Here is a 16,745-nt window from a genome sequence, read left to right as displayed (position 1 = left end):
CTCCCTCCATCTGTGCTTTCCCCAACCATACTGATCCTTATGACCTCTAATTGGGGTTTGTTCCTGTGTTTCTGTAAAAGTGGGAAACAGATGCTTATAACTACTGCTTGTGCAAGCATACCTGGCTTAACCTACATCCTCACAGCACCTTATCTATTTGTCTGTAACATCTACCATTGTTTTGCAGTCACGTTTCATTCTTGCATACAATTTTAGCTAATACAAAAACAATTATGTATATTTCCTCCACATAGTTTGCATTCTAGTTGACTCAGCTCTTAGCTGAAACAATGACACACTGGTGTGAGTTCATTTACCCTGTATAGGTAATTATAATTGCAGGAGTAACACTACTTTACCTATATCCCCACAGACTGATGAGGGCAGAGCAGGGGATGTTGTTTAGTTTGACTTTAGTAAGTCCTTTGACAAGGTTCTGCATGGTGGACTAATTAGTAAAGTTAGGTCACATGGGAATAAGGGTGAGCTTGCCAGCTGGATACAAAATTGGCTTAATGATGACTTACTTACAGTGTGGAAACAGGCCCTTCGGCCCAACAAGTCCACACCGACCCGCCGAATTGCAACCCACCCAGACCCATTCCCCTATATTTACCCCTTACCTAACACTACAGGCAATTTAGCATGGCCAATTCACCTAACCTGCACATTTTTGGAATGTGGGAGGAAACCGGAGCACCCGGAGGAAACCCACGCAGACACGGGGAGAATGTGCAAACTCCACACAGACAGTCGCCTGAGGCAGAAGACAGAATAATAGTGAATAATAGTGGAGAGTTGCCTTTCGGAGTGGATGCTAGTCACCAGCAATGTTCCACAGAGATTGGTTTTGGGTCCTCATTTGTTTGTCATTTGTATAAATGATTTGCATGAGAATATAGGAGGCTTGGTTAGTAAGTTTGAAGACGATAACAAAATTGGTGGCATAGTAGATAGTGTTAGAAATGGGGTAAAGTGTTGTTTTTACACATATAGAAAAAGCATACAGAAAAGTGGTACAGCAAGAGAATTGTTAACCCTGCAGGTATTTAGGGACTTTTCAGTGTATAATTGTGGTTAATTAAATGCTAACTTTGGTGTGTAATTACTATAACAAAAAGTTCTTTTTGTAAAATGAATGCTTTCAGCAAAACGCTGAGATAACTGAAATGCTTGAGCTGTACAAAATGATACAAGTTAATGAAATGTCCGAGGATGGAGTGTACCAGCAGAATTGATACAAAATGTTAAACCAGATCTAGATGTACTGTCGACAAAATAAATGTATGTGTCAGCACTTACAGAAAGGAAGGTGGCCAACCTGGGGAAGGGGGAAGTAATAAGGGTGGAGCACAGCTGGGCAGTGGTCTGGCATAGTGAGAGAGATTGGGTAATTAGAAGTCTGGAGAGATGACCTCACTCAGTTCAAAGGGTATAACTGGACACCAACCTAAGTTCTAATTTGCTCAATTGTCTTGTGCAATTGCAGCCCGTACTTGCAAGTCCGTAATAAATTGTCTTGTTTCCAGTTTTGGTGGTCTCGTCTAAATTTTATTGAATTTTGTTTTTAACAATAGTGAAGAAGATTTTCTAAGATAACAAAGGGATCTTGGTCAAATGGGTCAATAGGCTGAGAAATGGAGGATGGTATTGTAAGGTAAAACAAACAAGGGTAGGGCTTATGCAATTAATGGTTGGGCCTTGGGTAGTGTTGTAGAGCAGAGGGATCTAGGGGTGCAGGGACGTAATTATTTGAAGTTTGTGTCACATGTAGACAGGGTGGGTATAAAGGCATTTGGCACGCGTGCCTTCATTGTTCAATCCTTTGAGTATAGGAGTTAGGAAGTCGTGTTAAGTTTGTACAGAACATTGATGAGGTCTCTTCTGGGATACTGTGTCCAGTCCTGGTCACCCAGTTATGGGAAGATACTGTCAAGCTGGAGAGTACTAACAAGAATACTATCAGAAGAAATTTACCAGGATGTTGCCGGGTGTTGAAGGTTTGAGTTCTAAAGAAAGGCTGGGACATTTTCACTAGAGATAATGGTAGTTGTCCTTTCCCTAGGATGGGAGATTTCAAGACTAGGGGGCCCATTATTAAGGTGAGAGAAGAGAGATTTAGAAAAGATACGAGAGGCAATTATTTTACGCAGAGGGTGGTTTGCATGTGGATAAACTTCCTGAGGAAGTTGTGGATGCGGGTACGATTATGATGTTTAAAATACATTTGGATAGATACATGAATAGGAAAGGTTTGGAGGGATATAGCCCATGAGCAGGCAGTTGGGACCAGTTTAGTTTGGGATTATGTCCGACATGGATTGAAGGGTCTGTTTCTGTGCTGTATGACTCTATAACAGCTTGCCGCGTCTGCAGTGATTAGCAATAAGGACACCCTTTGTACATCTCCAACATCTTACCATTTAAGTACCACTCTAGCTATCTGTTTTTTCTACCAAACCTCACCTCTTTCCACATTATATTCTTTCTCCCATAGTCTTGTCCATTTGCTAAGCCTTTTCCTGAAGACACTGTACATCTTCCCCACGACTCACATTCCCACGTAGCTTTGTATCATCTGTAGACTTGGAAAGATTATATTTAGTCCCCACATCCAAATCAATGATGTGTTTGAATAGTCAGAGATCACTAAGTGCTGATCTTTGTGATAGCCCACTACTTACATCCTGACCAACACCAGAATGACCCATTTATTCCTACTCTCTATTTTCTGTCTGCCAGCCAGTCGTTAACCCATGCCCGTACATTGCCTCCCATACTGCGTGCTTTAATCTTTCCAACCAGCCTCCTGTGGGGGATTTCATCAAAAGGACTTCTGAAAATCTCAGAACACCATGTCCATCAGCTCTCCTTCATCAATCGTGTGAGTAATATCTTCAAAAACCCCAGCAGGTTTGTCAAACACAATTTGCCATTCACAAATCCATGCCTGACTCTGCTCAGTCAGAAAGTGTATTTATTGCAACCTTTACCAAGCATTCTTGAGTTCTCCCTAATACTGACATAAGGTTGCCAGATCTGTCATTCCCTGTTCTCTCTCACTCTCTTCTTAAATAATGAGGTGACATTTGCTTCCTTCCAATCTGCAAGAATATCCTAGAATCTGTGGAATTGTGGAAGATCATCACCAATATATAGTCACTTTCTTCAACACTCTACAATGTAGACCATCAGGTTCCAGAAACACAATAACTTTCAGCTCCTTAATTCCTGCAGAACAATCTTCTTCCTGATATAATTTCCTCCAGCTCCTCATTCTCCCTGGGCTTCTAATCCTGGGAGCTCTTTTATTCTTTCTCAGTTAAAAACAGACACAAAGTAATTATATAACTTTGCTGGCATTTCTCTGTTCCTCATTATAAATTCTCCTGACACTCTCTGTATTGGACCCACATTTATTTTAGCCAAATGAATCCTTTTTACTTACCTATAGAATCTTTTACAGTACATTTTAATGTTTTATAATGACAGTACATTCATATTTTATTCTCTCTTTTCTTATCTGTTTCTTGGTCCTCCTTTGATATATTTTATAAACCTCCCTTTGCTGTTTCTTTGCTCTGAAAGGTCCTTTAATCTTATACAATCCTGAACTCTTGTTTGATCTTTCTCGAGCTGTTGCACTTTGAAGGAGTGTATCTTTGCTGTATGTTGTAGTTCATCGAAGACGGTTCATTGCCCTTGTGGAGTCTTGCATTTTAACAGGGTTCATCTCAGCCTTTATAATTTCCCTTATTCAAATTGAACAGACTTGCTTCAGATTGAACGACCACACTTTCAAACCTGATGTAAAATTGGACCCCGTTGTGATTCCCTCATTGCTAATAGTTCTTTCTCAACAAGATTTTAATTAGCCCTTTTTTATTACTTGAGACTAGATATTCTCCTTTTGGTCTGTTGCACAAACTCATCCCAATACACTTCAGAAATGTGCCCTCCACAGCCTCTGGGCTCAGTATACATGTAGTCACCCATGGTAACTGTGTTGTTCATGTTACATACGTCTCCCCACTCCTGATTAATACCATGCCCCTTACTACCACAACTATTTGATGGCTTTTAGGTAACTCAACGAATATCTTCTGCCCTTGCTGTTTCTGAAGTCCACCCCAACAGATGCCGCATTTTGTTCTTGTGATCTGAAACCCTCACTAATGTACTGATGCCATCCCTTATTATCAGCAGAACTCCACCCTCTCTTCCACTTATCTGGTCCTTCTCAACACTGAATATCCTTGAATATTCAGTTCCTGAGTCCCAGTCACCATGCCATCGTATATCTTTCATCGCCAGTAGATCATAACCCCTGTATCTCTATTTGTGCTTTTAGATCATCAGCCTTGTTTTGAATGTCTTGTGCTTTCAAGTAGATAGCCCTTAACATTGTCTTTTTGTCATTTTTCCACATTCGAGGTATACTCAGTTGGTTTCTCCTGTCTTCTAACGTTCCTCACAGCTTGTCTATTACCAACTTAATTCCCTTTCAAGTTATAGAGCTATCGAGTCATACAGTACAGAAACAAACACTTCGGGCCAACCAGTCTATGCTGACTATAATCCCAAATTAAACTAATCCCACGTACCTGCATTTGGCTCATATCGCTCAAAACATTTCTTATTTGTGAACTTATCCAAATGTCTTTTAAACATTGTAATTGCACCTGCATCCACCATTTTATCTGGAATTTTATTCTACACATACCGTGTACAAAAATTACCCCTCAGGTCCTTCCTAAATCTTTCTCCTCTCACCTTAAAAATGTGCCACCTAGTCTTGAAATCCCCCATTCTAGGGAAAAGAGACCTGCTATTCATCTTATCTATATCCTTCTAATTTTATAAACCTCTACAATGTCACCTCTCAACTTCGTAGACTCCAGGGAAAGAAGTCCGGCCTATCCAGCCTCTCCTGATAACTCAAACCTTTTATTCCCAGCAACATCCTGGTAAATCTTTTCTGAACACTCCCTAGCTGAATAATATCCTTCCTGGAGCAGGGTAACCAGAACTGTACACGCCACTCCAGAAGCAGCCTTACCAGTTGTATCCCGTACAACTTCAACAGAGTGGTGCTGTGGCTCAGTGGTTAGTACTACTGTGTCACAGCGTCAGGGACCCATATTCGATTCTAACCTTGGGTGACTACATGGAGTTTGCACATTCTCCCTGTATCTCAGTACATTTCCTCTGGGGGTAGTGGTTTCCTCCCACAGTCCAAAGATGTGCAGGTTTGGTGATTGGCCATGTTAAATTGATTAGATTAGATTCCCTACAGTATGGAAACAGGTCCTTCAGCCCAACAAGTCCACACAGAGTAACCCACCCAGACCCATTCCCCATCCCTATATTACCCCTGACGAACACGTCTAACACTGTGGGCAATTTAGCATGGCCAATTCACCTGCCCTGCACATCTTTGGATTGTGGGAGGAAACCCATGCAGACACGGGGAGAATGTGAAAACTCCACACAGACAGTCACCCGAAGCTGGAATTGATTCCAGGTCCATGGCGCTATGAGGCAGCAGTGCTAACCACTAAGCCACCGTGCCATCCCAATTGCCCATAGTGTCCAGGGATGTGTAGGCTAGGTGGATTAGCCATGGGAAATGCAGGGCTACAGACATAGGGTAGAGGGGTGGGTCTGGGTAGGATGCTCTTTGGAGGGTTGGTGCAGACTCGATGGGCTGATTGGCCTACTTCCACACTGTAAGGTTCTATGATTCTATGAACATGAAATCCCAACTCCTATACTCAAAGGTCCTAGCAATGAAGGCAAGTGTGCTAAACACCTTCTTAACCACTCTGTCTACGTGTGCTGCAAATTTCTAAGAATTATATATCTGAACCCCTAAGTCTCTCTGCTCTACAAGATTAACTACAAGGCTACGATATATGGTCTGGGTTCTATAATGGAGTTTTTTGTGGAGGAGACTGGTTGTTCTATGTTACTTGAATGAGTTGAGATTTAAGGTCTTTTAAGGTAACTATTTTGTTTGTTTTACCGAAATACAATACAGTACCTTACATTTCTCCTTCTCCCTGATTGGCCAGTTTAAACCAGTCCCAGCAGCACTGGTGAGGATACTGGTCCCAGTTCTATTATAAGGTGGAAGCTGCCCAGCTTGTGCAGGCCCCACCTGCCCCAGAAGCAGACCCCATTCCTCAGGAACCTGATATCGTCCATCCTGCAACAGGTCCCCAGCCACATATCCAATCAATCTGCACATGGCTGGTCTGAACTCCATAAAATCTGATTTTAAAAAACAGCATGTGAAGCAGCCAAGTGTTCTGTTGCTGATGGTGCCCAGCTCTTCCTGCCTGAAGCGAATACTCTAGAAGGATTTGTTGGTTGGCTGAGATGAAGGGAGGTGCATCAGTTGAATGACCTGTTTTTGTGCTTCATGTTCTTTGTATGTTTCAGCCACTTGTGACCAGATCCTCTGTCCTCAGTAACATTTCAGCATCTTTATTTGACCCTCCTTTATACTTGTCATCACTGTCATTCTCCAACTGCAACTGTGATTTTCTCATTGTGATTTTCCCCTTTCAGGTTATCCCAGGATCGGAGGCTTTACCTATCTCGTAGCAGAAGTCAGCTCAGCTGCGATGCTTCCTGAAGTTGAATAGTGAGTGATGTGGTTTGTTATCTTTCCAGGGTAGCACACGTGACGTATATCATAGATAAAGTGAGGACTGCAGACCCTGGAAATCAGAGTCTAGGTTAGACTGGTGCTGGAAAAGCACAGCCGGTCAGCATGAAGGGCTTTTGCCAGAAACATCGGTTTTCCTGCTCCTCGGATGCTGCCTGACCGGCTGTGCTTTTCCAGCACCACTCTGATCCATACATCATGGATAATCAAGCTGTTCTCAAGTCAGACATTTACAATACTAACTACAAGGCTACGACATATGGTCTGGGTTCTATAATGGAGGCTTTTGTGGAGGAGACTGGTTGTTCTATGTGACTTGAATGAGTTGAGATTTAAGGTCTTCTAATGTAAATGTCTTTTTGATATTCTGTGAGGTATTTACACACAGACGTCACACAAAGAGTCCCCTCTTTCTTCACAGTCTCTCCATCATTAATGGAGCTTTTACATTGCCATTGATTTACCCTATTATTTACACATTCATGTTTTAACTGTACACTCTTTATACAAATAGTCATAGAAATCGAAATTCTCTCCCCACAAAATTGTAGAGGGATCCATTTAGATTTTCACTGAGACTTCTCTTAGAGTCAGAAGACATACAGCTTGTGTGGTCTCTGAACCCCTGTCACTTCCTGTTGTCAACTTAATTTCATTTCTTGCTCACAAGGCAACCTTGCCCCTTTGCCCAACTGCATACCCTTTCAAAAGAATGTGTATCATTGGATATTTGTGAGGCCACTTTTAGAATACTTTGTGCAGTTCTCATATCTCTTCTATAGGAAGGATGTTAAGAAGGTGCAGAAAAGATTTACAAACAGGGTGGCACAGTGGTTAGCACTGCTGCCTCACAGCACCAGAGACCCGGGTTCAATTCCTGCCCCAGACAATTGTCAGTGTGGAGTTTGCACATTCTCCTGTGTCTGTGTGGGTTTCCTCCCACAGCCCAAAGATGTGCAGGTCAGGTGAATTGGCCAGGCTAAATTGCCCATAGTGTTAGGTGAAGGAGTAAATGTCGGGGAATGGGTCTGGGTGGGTTACCCTTTGGAGGGTCGGTGTGGACTTGTTGGGCCGAAGGGCCTGTTTCCACACTGTATTTAATCTAATCTAAACATGTGGCTGGGACTGGAGGATTTGAGTCACAGTGAGGGGCTGAATAGTTTTTTTTAGATTAGATCCCCTACAGTATAGAAACAGGCCCTTGGGCCCAACAAGTCCACACCGACCCTTGAAAGAGTCACCCACCCAGACCCATTCCCCTACCCCAGACTTTTGCATCTAACACTACGGGCAATTTAGCACGGCCAACTCACCTGACCTGCGCATCTTTGTGTGGGAGGAAACCGGAGCGCCCAGAGGAAACCCACGCAGACACGGGGAGAATGTGCAAACTCCACACAGTCAGTCGCCAGAGGCTGGAATCGAACCCATGTCCCTGGTGCCGTGACTACCTGGTCAGGTCCACGCCCCCCCTACAACCCACCCTCCCATCCTGGTACCTTCACCTGCCACCGCAGGAACTGTAAAACCTGCGCCCACACCTCCTCCCTCACCACATCCATCAAAGTTTTACCTGCACATTCACTAACATCATTTATTGTATCCGTTGCTCCTGATGCGGTCTCCTCTACATTGGGGAGATTGGGCGCCTCCTAGCAGAGCACTTTAGGGAACCTCTCCGGGATACCCCCACCAATCAGCCCCGTGGCCCAACATTTCAACTCTCCCTCCCACTCTGCCGAGGACATGCAGGTCCTGGGCTCCCTCACCACTAGACGCCTGGAGGATGAACGCCTCATCTTCCACCTCGGAACACTTCAACCCTAGGGCATCAATGTGGACTTCAACAATTTCCTCATTTCCCCTTCTCCCACCTCACCCTAGTTCCATACTTCCAGCTCAGCACTGTCTCCATGACCTGTCCGGACTTGTCCTACCTGCCTATCTCCTTTTCCACCTATCCACTCCACCCTCCTCCCTGACCTATCACTTTCATCTCCTCCCCCACTGACCTATTGTACTCTATGCTACTCTCTCCCCACCCCCACCCTCCCCTAGCTTATCTCTCCACGCTTCAGGCTCACTGCCTTTATTCCAGATGAAGGGCTTTCGCCTGAAACGTCGATTTCGCTGCTCCTCGGATGCTGCCTGAACTGCTGTGCTCTTCCAGCACCACTAATCCAGAACCTGGTTTCCAGCATCTGCAGTCATTGTTTTTACCCCATCCTAGCCACTGAGCCACCGTGCTGCCCTCTGGGGTTGGGGCTTTTTTTCCCTGGAGTGTCAAAAGCTTATAGAGTTTTATAAAATCATGAAGGGCATGGATTAGGTGAATAGCCAAGGTCTTTTCCTTGGGGTGGGGGAGTCAAAAGCTAGAGCACATAGGTTTAAGGTGGGTGGGGGGGGAATTTAAAAAGGACCCGAGAATAACATTTTCATGCAGAGGGTGGTGTGTGTACGGAATGAGCTGCCAAAGGAAGTGGTGGAGGCTGGTACAATTACAGCATTTAAAAGGCATCTGGATGGGTAGATGAATAGGACAGGTTTTGGAGTGGGACCATTCGGCGCAGCCATTTTAGCGCGAGCGATTTGGCGCGACCTGTTTAATGCAGCCTATTTTGCCACAGACCCATTTTGGCGCAGAACTGTTTTGCCGCAGATATACGGTAGTCATCAACAAAAATCAACATAATAGTAGAATTATTAAATGGGTAGTTTCCAGTAGGTTGTAGTTATTATTAAAATAACTTGTCATCAACTGTGGTTTCTCAAAATTTCAAAAAAAAAACCCATTAAAATGCCATCAACAATTTTGTCAAAGCGTGGAAAGGAAAAGTACTCATACGATGGCTGTATATACGTACTTGATAGATATGCTGCTGCTAAGATAACAAAGTTTTGGAGATGTGAAAGGAAGGACATTTGCAAAGCGCGATTTCATGTTATAAATGGTGACCTCGTGAAACAAATTAATGAGCATTCGCATGCAGCTTCGGCATCTCAGGTGGAAAGAGATACCGTCATTTCAAAGATAAAATTATGAGCTGCTGAAACTGTAGAGGGAAGTTTCCAAGTGATTAACGAGTGCCTAGAAAATTTGTCGGAAGCTTGCCAAGGGACGGTGCCTAACAACAGAGCGTTGAAGAAAATGGTTCGTAGGACAAGGAAAGAAATTGCTCTTCCCCAGTAAATCCAAGAAATTTAGAAGAACTTGTAATTACAGATAGCTTTAAAACATATTCTGTTAATGAATGTAATGAAGAACAATTTTTACTCGCCAACAGCGGTAGCACCACCTGCAGAATTCTTATATTGAGAAGAAAAAGGAATGCCGAGTTTCTGAAACAATCAAAAATGTATATGTTGATGGAACATCCAAAATTTCCACACCTCTATTTTCACAAGTTTATATTATTTTAGGGGAAATACATAAAGGTGTGTTCCCACTGTTGTATGCTTTTCTCCCAAATAAGTTACGAACAACATATAATAAATTATTTGAAATGGTTCTGGAAATACAGCCTGAATGCCGCCCTGACATTATCAACTGTGACTTTGAACTTGCAAATTTCAAAAGTTTACAGCAGCATTTTCCTTCTGCAGAAATCCGGGGATTTTTTTTTCACCTGGCTCAAAATATGAGAAAACATCTTGCCAGTTTGGGACACTTGAGTAAGTAAAACATTGACTCGGAGTTTTCTTTGAGAGCTAAAACGATAATTGGTCTTGCATTTATTCCAATTGAAAACATTGATGAAGCCTTTGAACATTTGGCTGATGCACTTCCATATGAACTGCAACCACTGTTGGACTGGTTCGAGGATAACTATGTAGGTAGAAGATTACGCAGAGGAAATGGTAGGCGTCCACCTCCTTTTCCAGTTGGAATGTGGAATTTATATGAAAGAACTTTAAACAATGAGGACAGAACAAACAATCAAGCAGAAGCTGCCCACAGGAGATTACAATGTGAACTTGGAGTGGAACAGCCAGCTATTTGGAAATTTATTGACAGTTTGCGAAAAGTTCAGAGATGAAGGGACATTTACTATGAGCATCTCGTAGCAGGGCACGATATTCCGTTGAAATTAAAGAAATTCAGGGAAGCAGACGCTGGAATACAAACACCCGTAAGAAGATTTAGTGAGAGAAATGATGTTGAGTTTTACGAGGGATTGCCCATAATTTTGAATAAACATCATATTTTAGATTTTTGGTAATTAACTTATTTCTTTTATTATTTTTCTTTTTAACATTTTTACTAAAGAGAATAAACATTATTTTTATTCTTATTGCTTTCATTAATGCTTTTAACTAAGCCAGAAAAGGAATAAATATGAGCTGTGCCAAAATAGTCCTGCACCACTAAATGGGTCTGCGGCAAAATGGGCTGCGCCAAACAGGCCGTGCCAAATCGCTTGCGCCAAAATGGCTGTGCCAAATGGTCCTAAACCCGAAAGATTTAGACAGATGTGCTGGCAAATGGGACTCGGTAAGATTTGAATGTCTGGTCAGCGTGTACGAGTTGGACTGACAAAAGTGTCTGTTTCCATGCTGTGTGACTCTATGACTCTATGTAGATATGTTCAGGTGGAGCCAGGATTCAGACAAGCCTTGGTTTAATTGGCAAGTAGAGCTAGCTTGATGGGCTGAGTGGACTCCTGCTGATTTTTTTATATGTTTCCTCTATTGTGGACCAGGCCAGACTCCCACAAAACATTTCAAGATGGTAGCCCAGATCCTAATGTTTCTAGTTTTGAGCAGGTGTAAGGTGGATATTCTAGGAGAGATGCAGCTGGTCAAACCACTCAGTGTTAAACAAAACAGAATTTATTTACAGTCTACCAAATAGATCATGAACAAAAGAGAACAGAAGAGAACAACTTAACCTATCTGAAAACCCAACCGACTCTACCACAACTTAATGATGCTGTTCCAATTTCCTGCAACATCCTCATAAACACACCCCCTGGCAATAAGGTAAATTCAAACACAGGTTCTTACAAGAGAGATGTCAGAGACAGAATCAGCATGGAAACCTCTTTTCACTGTAGCTGTTTCTTAGGTCCCTAGCTAAAACTAAACCGGACTAGAAAAATCCCTGAACTGGGAGAACTGGCCACTCCCCTGTATTGTATAAGTGTTTTAATAAAAAGCATGAAAGCCTCTTCCCTGATTATTGCCTTCGGCAGTCTCTGTTAGGCATAAACTCAGACGAAACGGAATCTCTGCCTTTTACAACCCCTCTTGAGAAAAACCAAGGACAACATAACCTTGGTAAAAGAGCAGCATTGTCATGCTTCCACAGCGATGCCATGACCACTTTGGTTTCCTGACCAGATTTGGGAAGTGACAGTGAAAACCCATAAATTAGGTCATGTCCCCAATATCAGGCTTCAATGTCTTACTCAAAACAAAAGACTAAGCTATAGTCCACTTGACCGATCTCTGCACTACAAGAAACAGCTACGAGCTCACCCTGGGGGCTGCAATGTTGGAACATCCAGGACTGTGGAGGAGGAAATGAGGACTGCAGATGCTGGAGATCAGAGCTGCAAATGTGTTGCTGGAAAAGTGCAGCAGGTCAGGCAGCATCCAAGGAACAGGAGAATCGACGTTTTGGTCATGAGCCCTTCTTCATGCCCGAAACGTTGATTCTCCTGCTCCTTGGATGCTGCCTGACCTGCTGCGCTTTTCCAGCAACACATTTTCAGCCCACATCCAGGACTGTTCCAAGTCAGTCTTTCTTCATTCTGTTAAGGTCACTGGCAAGGCCAGTGTTTGTGCCTTATCCTGAATTACCCTTGAAACAAATTAGCCAGAGGGCAGTTAAGAGTCATTGGCAAATCCTGGGATGGCAGGGTTGGTGTCTGAAGAGGAACTGCTTTGGTAAGGACTATATTTGCTGGAGTTTAGAAGAATGAGGAAGGATAATATAGAAACGTATACAATTCTAACAGAATGTGATAGGATAAACACAGGAAGAATGTATCCAATGACCAGAGGAGTCTAGAACCACGACGCACAGTCTAAGGATGTGGGGTAATCTGAAATGAGGAGAAATCTCTTCACTCAGTGTGTGGAATTCTCCGCCACAGAAGGCAATTGAGGATGAAATGTTAAATGTTTTCAAGAAGTAATTAGATATGGTTCCTCTGGCTAAAGAGCTCAGAGGGTCGGGGAAGGAAGTAGGAGTGGGGGGGTTGAGTTGGATCGTATTGAATGACAGAGCAGGCTCAAAGGGCTGAATGGCCCCCTCCTGCTGCTGTTTTCTCTGCTTCAATCATACAGCTGTGAGTCTGAGTGGCGTGTAGGCCAGCCTGGCTTGGAATGGCACATCTCTTCCACAGACACACTCACACTCACGCACACACTCTCTGTCTCTCTCACTCAGTCACTCACGAGCCACTGTGTTGGATCTCTCTGTGTTAGATTTCCTGATGAGTGAACCAGGTTGGGTTTCATGACAACTCATAATAGCTCCCACAGTGACACTGAACCTCGTTGGGTAAATCCAGATTTCATTAACTGGTTTTTGAAAGCTTACCAGGGAGCTTTCTGAGGTGGAGTTGGCAACCAGGAGCAGGGTGGGTTGTGTGATCAGTCAAAAGTTGGAATGGGGGAGGGGTTGGGAGAATAAGGTGATCTGAAGCTTGCTCCGAGGGGGTCGGGACTGGGTGATTGCTGTGTGGGGCACTAGTGGCTGGCATTGCCAGAATAGCTGGAATGCAGATGACAAATGTTAGGCTGATTATTTAATTTGATAAAGCCCTGCTGACTACATTGAGGGTACAATTAAATCTAATTCTAGAGGAGGCTTGCCTCACTTAACTCGAACACCCACCTTCGGATAGTGTCTGTTTGTTTCACTTCCCTACAACACAAAGACCAAATAATTACTTTCAGTGTTAAATCTGAACAGGAACTTTGCACCAGACACAATATGTCATTATCCAATCCGGAGAGGAATTCCAAAGAGTTGAATTCTTTAGTTTGCCATTCATTGGGCCTGCCCCAGTACTGAAATATCTCTTATCAAAGTCACAGCTGACCTTCCGCCCGACAGCAGTAACCTCTCCCTCCACCTCCCTCTTGACCTGTCTCTAACCTTTACACGGAGCCCACATCATCTTCCTCCAATCCCCTCTCCGCTGTTATAGAGTCATTAGAGTCACAGAAACAGACACCTTTGGTCCAACTTGTCCATGAAGACCAGATATCCTAAATTAATCCAGTCCCATTTGTGAGCATTTGGCTCATATCCCTCTAAACCCTTCCTATTCATATACCCATCTGGATGCCTTTCTCCTTTCAGTTCATAAATTAGACCATAAGGAGTGGAAGTAAGGCCATTCAGCCCATCGTGTCCACTCTGCCATTTAATTATGGCTGATGGGCATTTCAACTCCACTTACCCACACTCTCCCCATGGCCCTTAATTCCTTATGAGATCAAGAATTTATCAATCTCTTCCTTGAAGACACCCAACGTCCAGCCTCCGCTGCGCTCCCTGGCAATGAATTCCACCGGCCCACCACTCGCTGGCTGAAGAAACGTACACTTGCAATGTAAATGTAAATTGAAATGTAAATTGTACACTTTCTAATACATTTCAAACTGTATAGAGAATTATGAACTGTTCTGAACAAGAGTCATACTGGACACAAGACATTAACTCTGTTTTCCTCTCCACTGATGCTGTCCAACCTGCTGAGTTTCTCCAGAATTCAGTAAGACAGAAGATAGAATTAGTACAAATTGTGATCACAAGCAGGTTTTCCACTCAATGATGCAGATAACAATGTCGAAGAATCAAATTGAAGACCATGAATTCTGTAATACGAAGATATATGTAGAAACAAATAGATGAGATGGGTAAATATTGAGTTTAAAGAAATATTGCATTGTTCCAAGCTGACATGTTTTAAGGGCTTCCATCTCAGCAGAGTAAAAATGATCAAAGGTTTCTTACACCAAAGGAAAAGCTTGAGGAAATGCAATAGTAGGAATTAGCAACGTGGTATGAAAAAGCACAGACCTCTCATCTCTTTGGCAATAACTTTGAAACATCTGGTGGTCACACAATCTCACCTTGGTTGTATTCAGTATGAAAAGAACTAAAGATGAAAGCAGTATTAAGTAATGTCGTATTCATATTTATAAAGAGACTGTTGGTTCCTTCTAGAATGGGTGACATGTAATGGCTTGGAGGAGCCTTGATTAATTAAATATCTCTATGACTCGAAAGCCCTGATTTTCTATCCTGAGTCAGAGGCACAGAGTTGGGCTCGCCAAACCCACTTCTTAAGAACGGCTGCCCGCGTTTCGCATTTCCAGTCCAGGGTTGGGTGGCACTTGGATCAGGCAATGGATGAGGTGGATCTGAGAAGAGACTAAGAGACTGCCCAGCTCCAGGTAGGCTGTGCAGAGAGAGACTACCAGCTCTCACCTGGTTCCATTGTTAATCCATCCCATTGCAGCCAGAGAGTTCCCTGCAATGGTTTTTCTTCCTACTCCCACACATTCTCTCTGGAATCTCCAAATAATTTATCCTTGGTCCCTCCTGTTTCTCACCTACACATTGCCCCTCGGGGACACGGTCTGATAGCGCACTGTTAGCTTCACTGGCTGTTGCAAGGGAATTTTAAGAGGGTATATGCTCATGAGCAACTAATTGCCATTTTCACAATACAACTCAAATAATCGATTGCTCTTCACTGTGACAAACACCGTGGGTTAGTTGAATTACAAAATAAAGCACATTACACGTTATAAAACAGACATTGGAGCAACCTACTGAACTCTGGACTTGAAATCATGAGGGGCATGGATAGGATAAATAAACAAAGTCTTTTCCCTGGGGTGGGGGAGTCCAGACCTGGGGTGGGGGAGTCCAGAACTGGAGGGCATAGGTTTAGGGTGAGAGGGGAAAGATATAAAATAGACCTAAGGGGCAATGTTTTCATGCAAAGGGTGGTACATGTATGGAATGAACTGTTAGAGGATGTGGTGGAGGCTGGTACAATTGCAACATTTAAAAGGCATGTGGATGGATATATGAATAGGAAGGGTTTGGAAGGATATGGGCCAGATGTTGGTAGGTGGGACTAGATTGGGTTGGGATATCTGGTCGGCATGGACGGGTTGGACCGAAGGGTCTGTTTCCATGCTGTACATCTCTGTGACTGTATGACTCTAATCCATAGCAGGCTAACTGGCAGGGTCACAACATTGAATTCACAGAATACAAGGAGTCTTAGATTAGATTACTTAATTTACAGTGTGGAAACAGGCCCTTCGGCCCAACAAGTCCACACCGACCCTCCGAAGAGCAACCCACCCAGACCCATTCCCCTACATTTACCCCTACACCTAACACTACGGGCAATTTAGCATGGCCAATTCACCTAACCTGCACATTTTTGGACTGTGGGAGGAAACCGGAGCACCCGGAGGAAACCTTGAACCCGGGTCTCTGGCGCTGTGAGGCAGCAGTGCTAACCACTGAGCCACCGTGCCACCCCAGTCCTTGAAGGTGAACTCTCTTTAAGACAGGGTACATATATGACATCTCCCTTTTCTTCCCAGAAGTAAGTTGGACAAAACACAATAATGAATGAGTTTATAAAGTACAACTTTTCTGTTGGCAACATGTTTTTATGTCGTTGAACATAGAACATAGAAGAATACAGCGCAGTACAGGCCCTTCGGCCCTCGATGTTGCGCCGATCCAAGCCCACCTAACCTACACTAGTCCACTAGCCTCCATATGCCTATCCAATGCCCGCTTAAATGCCCATAATGAGGGAGAGTCCACCACTCCTACTGGCAGGGCATTCCATGAACTCACGACTCGCTGAGTAAAGAACCTACCCCTAACATCTGTCCTATACCTACCCCCCCTTAATTTAAAGCTATGCCCCCTTGTAATAGCTGACTCCATACGTGGAAAAAGATTCTCACTGTCGACCCTATCTAAACCCCTAATCATCTTGTACACCTCTATCAAGTCACCCCTAAACCTTCTTTTCCCCAATGAAAACAACCCCAAGTGCCTCAGCCTGTCCTCATA

General features: G+C 43.5%; 1 long non-coding RNA gene across 2 annotated transcripts in view; it reads left to right on the top strand.

Moving 5' to 3' along the window:
- LOC122554806 overlaps positions 1 to 16,745 on the top strand; it is a 48,217-nt gene that overhangs the window by 15,065 nt on the left and 16,407 nt on the right. For both annotated transcript variants that reach the window (XR_006313088.1, XR_006313089.1), the window contains exon 2: positions 6,574 to 6,649. This is a non-coding gene — a long non-coding RNA (uncharacterized LOC122554806). The remainder of the gene's footprint in view (positions 1 to 6,573; positions 6,650 to 16,745) is intronic.

Source organism: Chiloscyllium plagiosum, chromosome 11 (assembly GCF_004010195.1).
Source record: "Chiloscyllium plagiosum isolate BGI_BamShark_2017 chromosome 11, ASM401019v2, whole genome shotgun sequence".
Lineage (NCBI taxonomy): Eukaryota > Metazoa > Chordata > Chondrichthyes > Orectolobiformes > Hemiscylliidae > Chiloscyllium > Chiloscyllium plagiosum.
The sequence above is the reverse complement of the archived record's forward strand: the minus strand, read 5'-3'. Positions and strand labels throughout refer to the sequence as shown.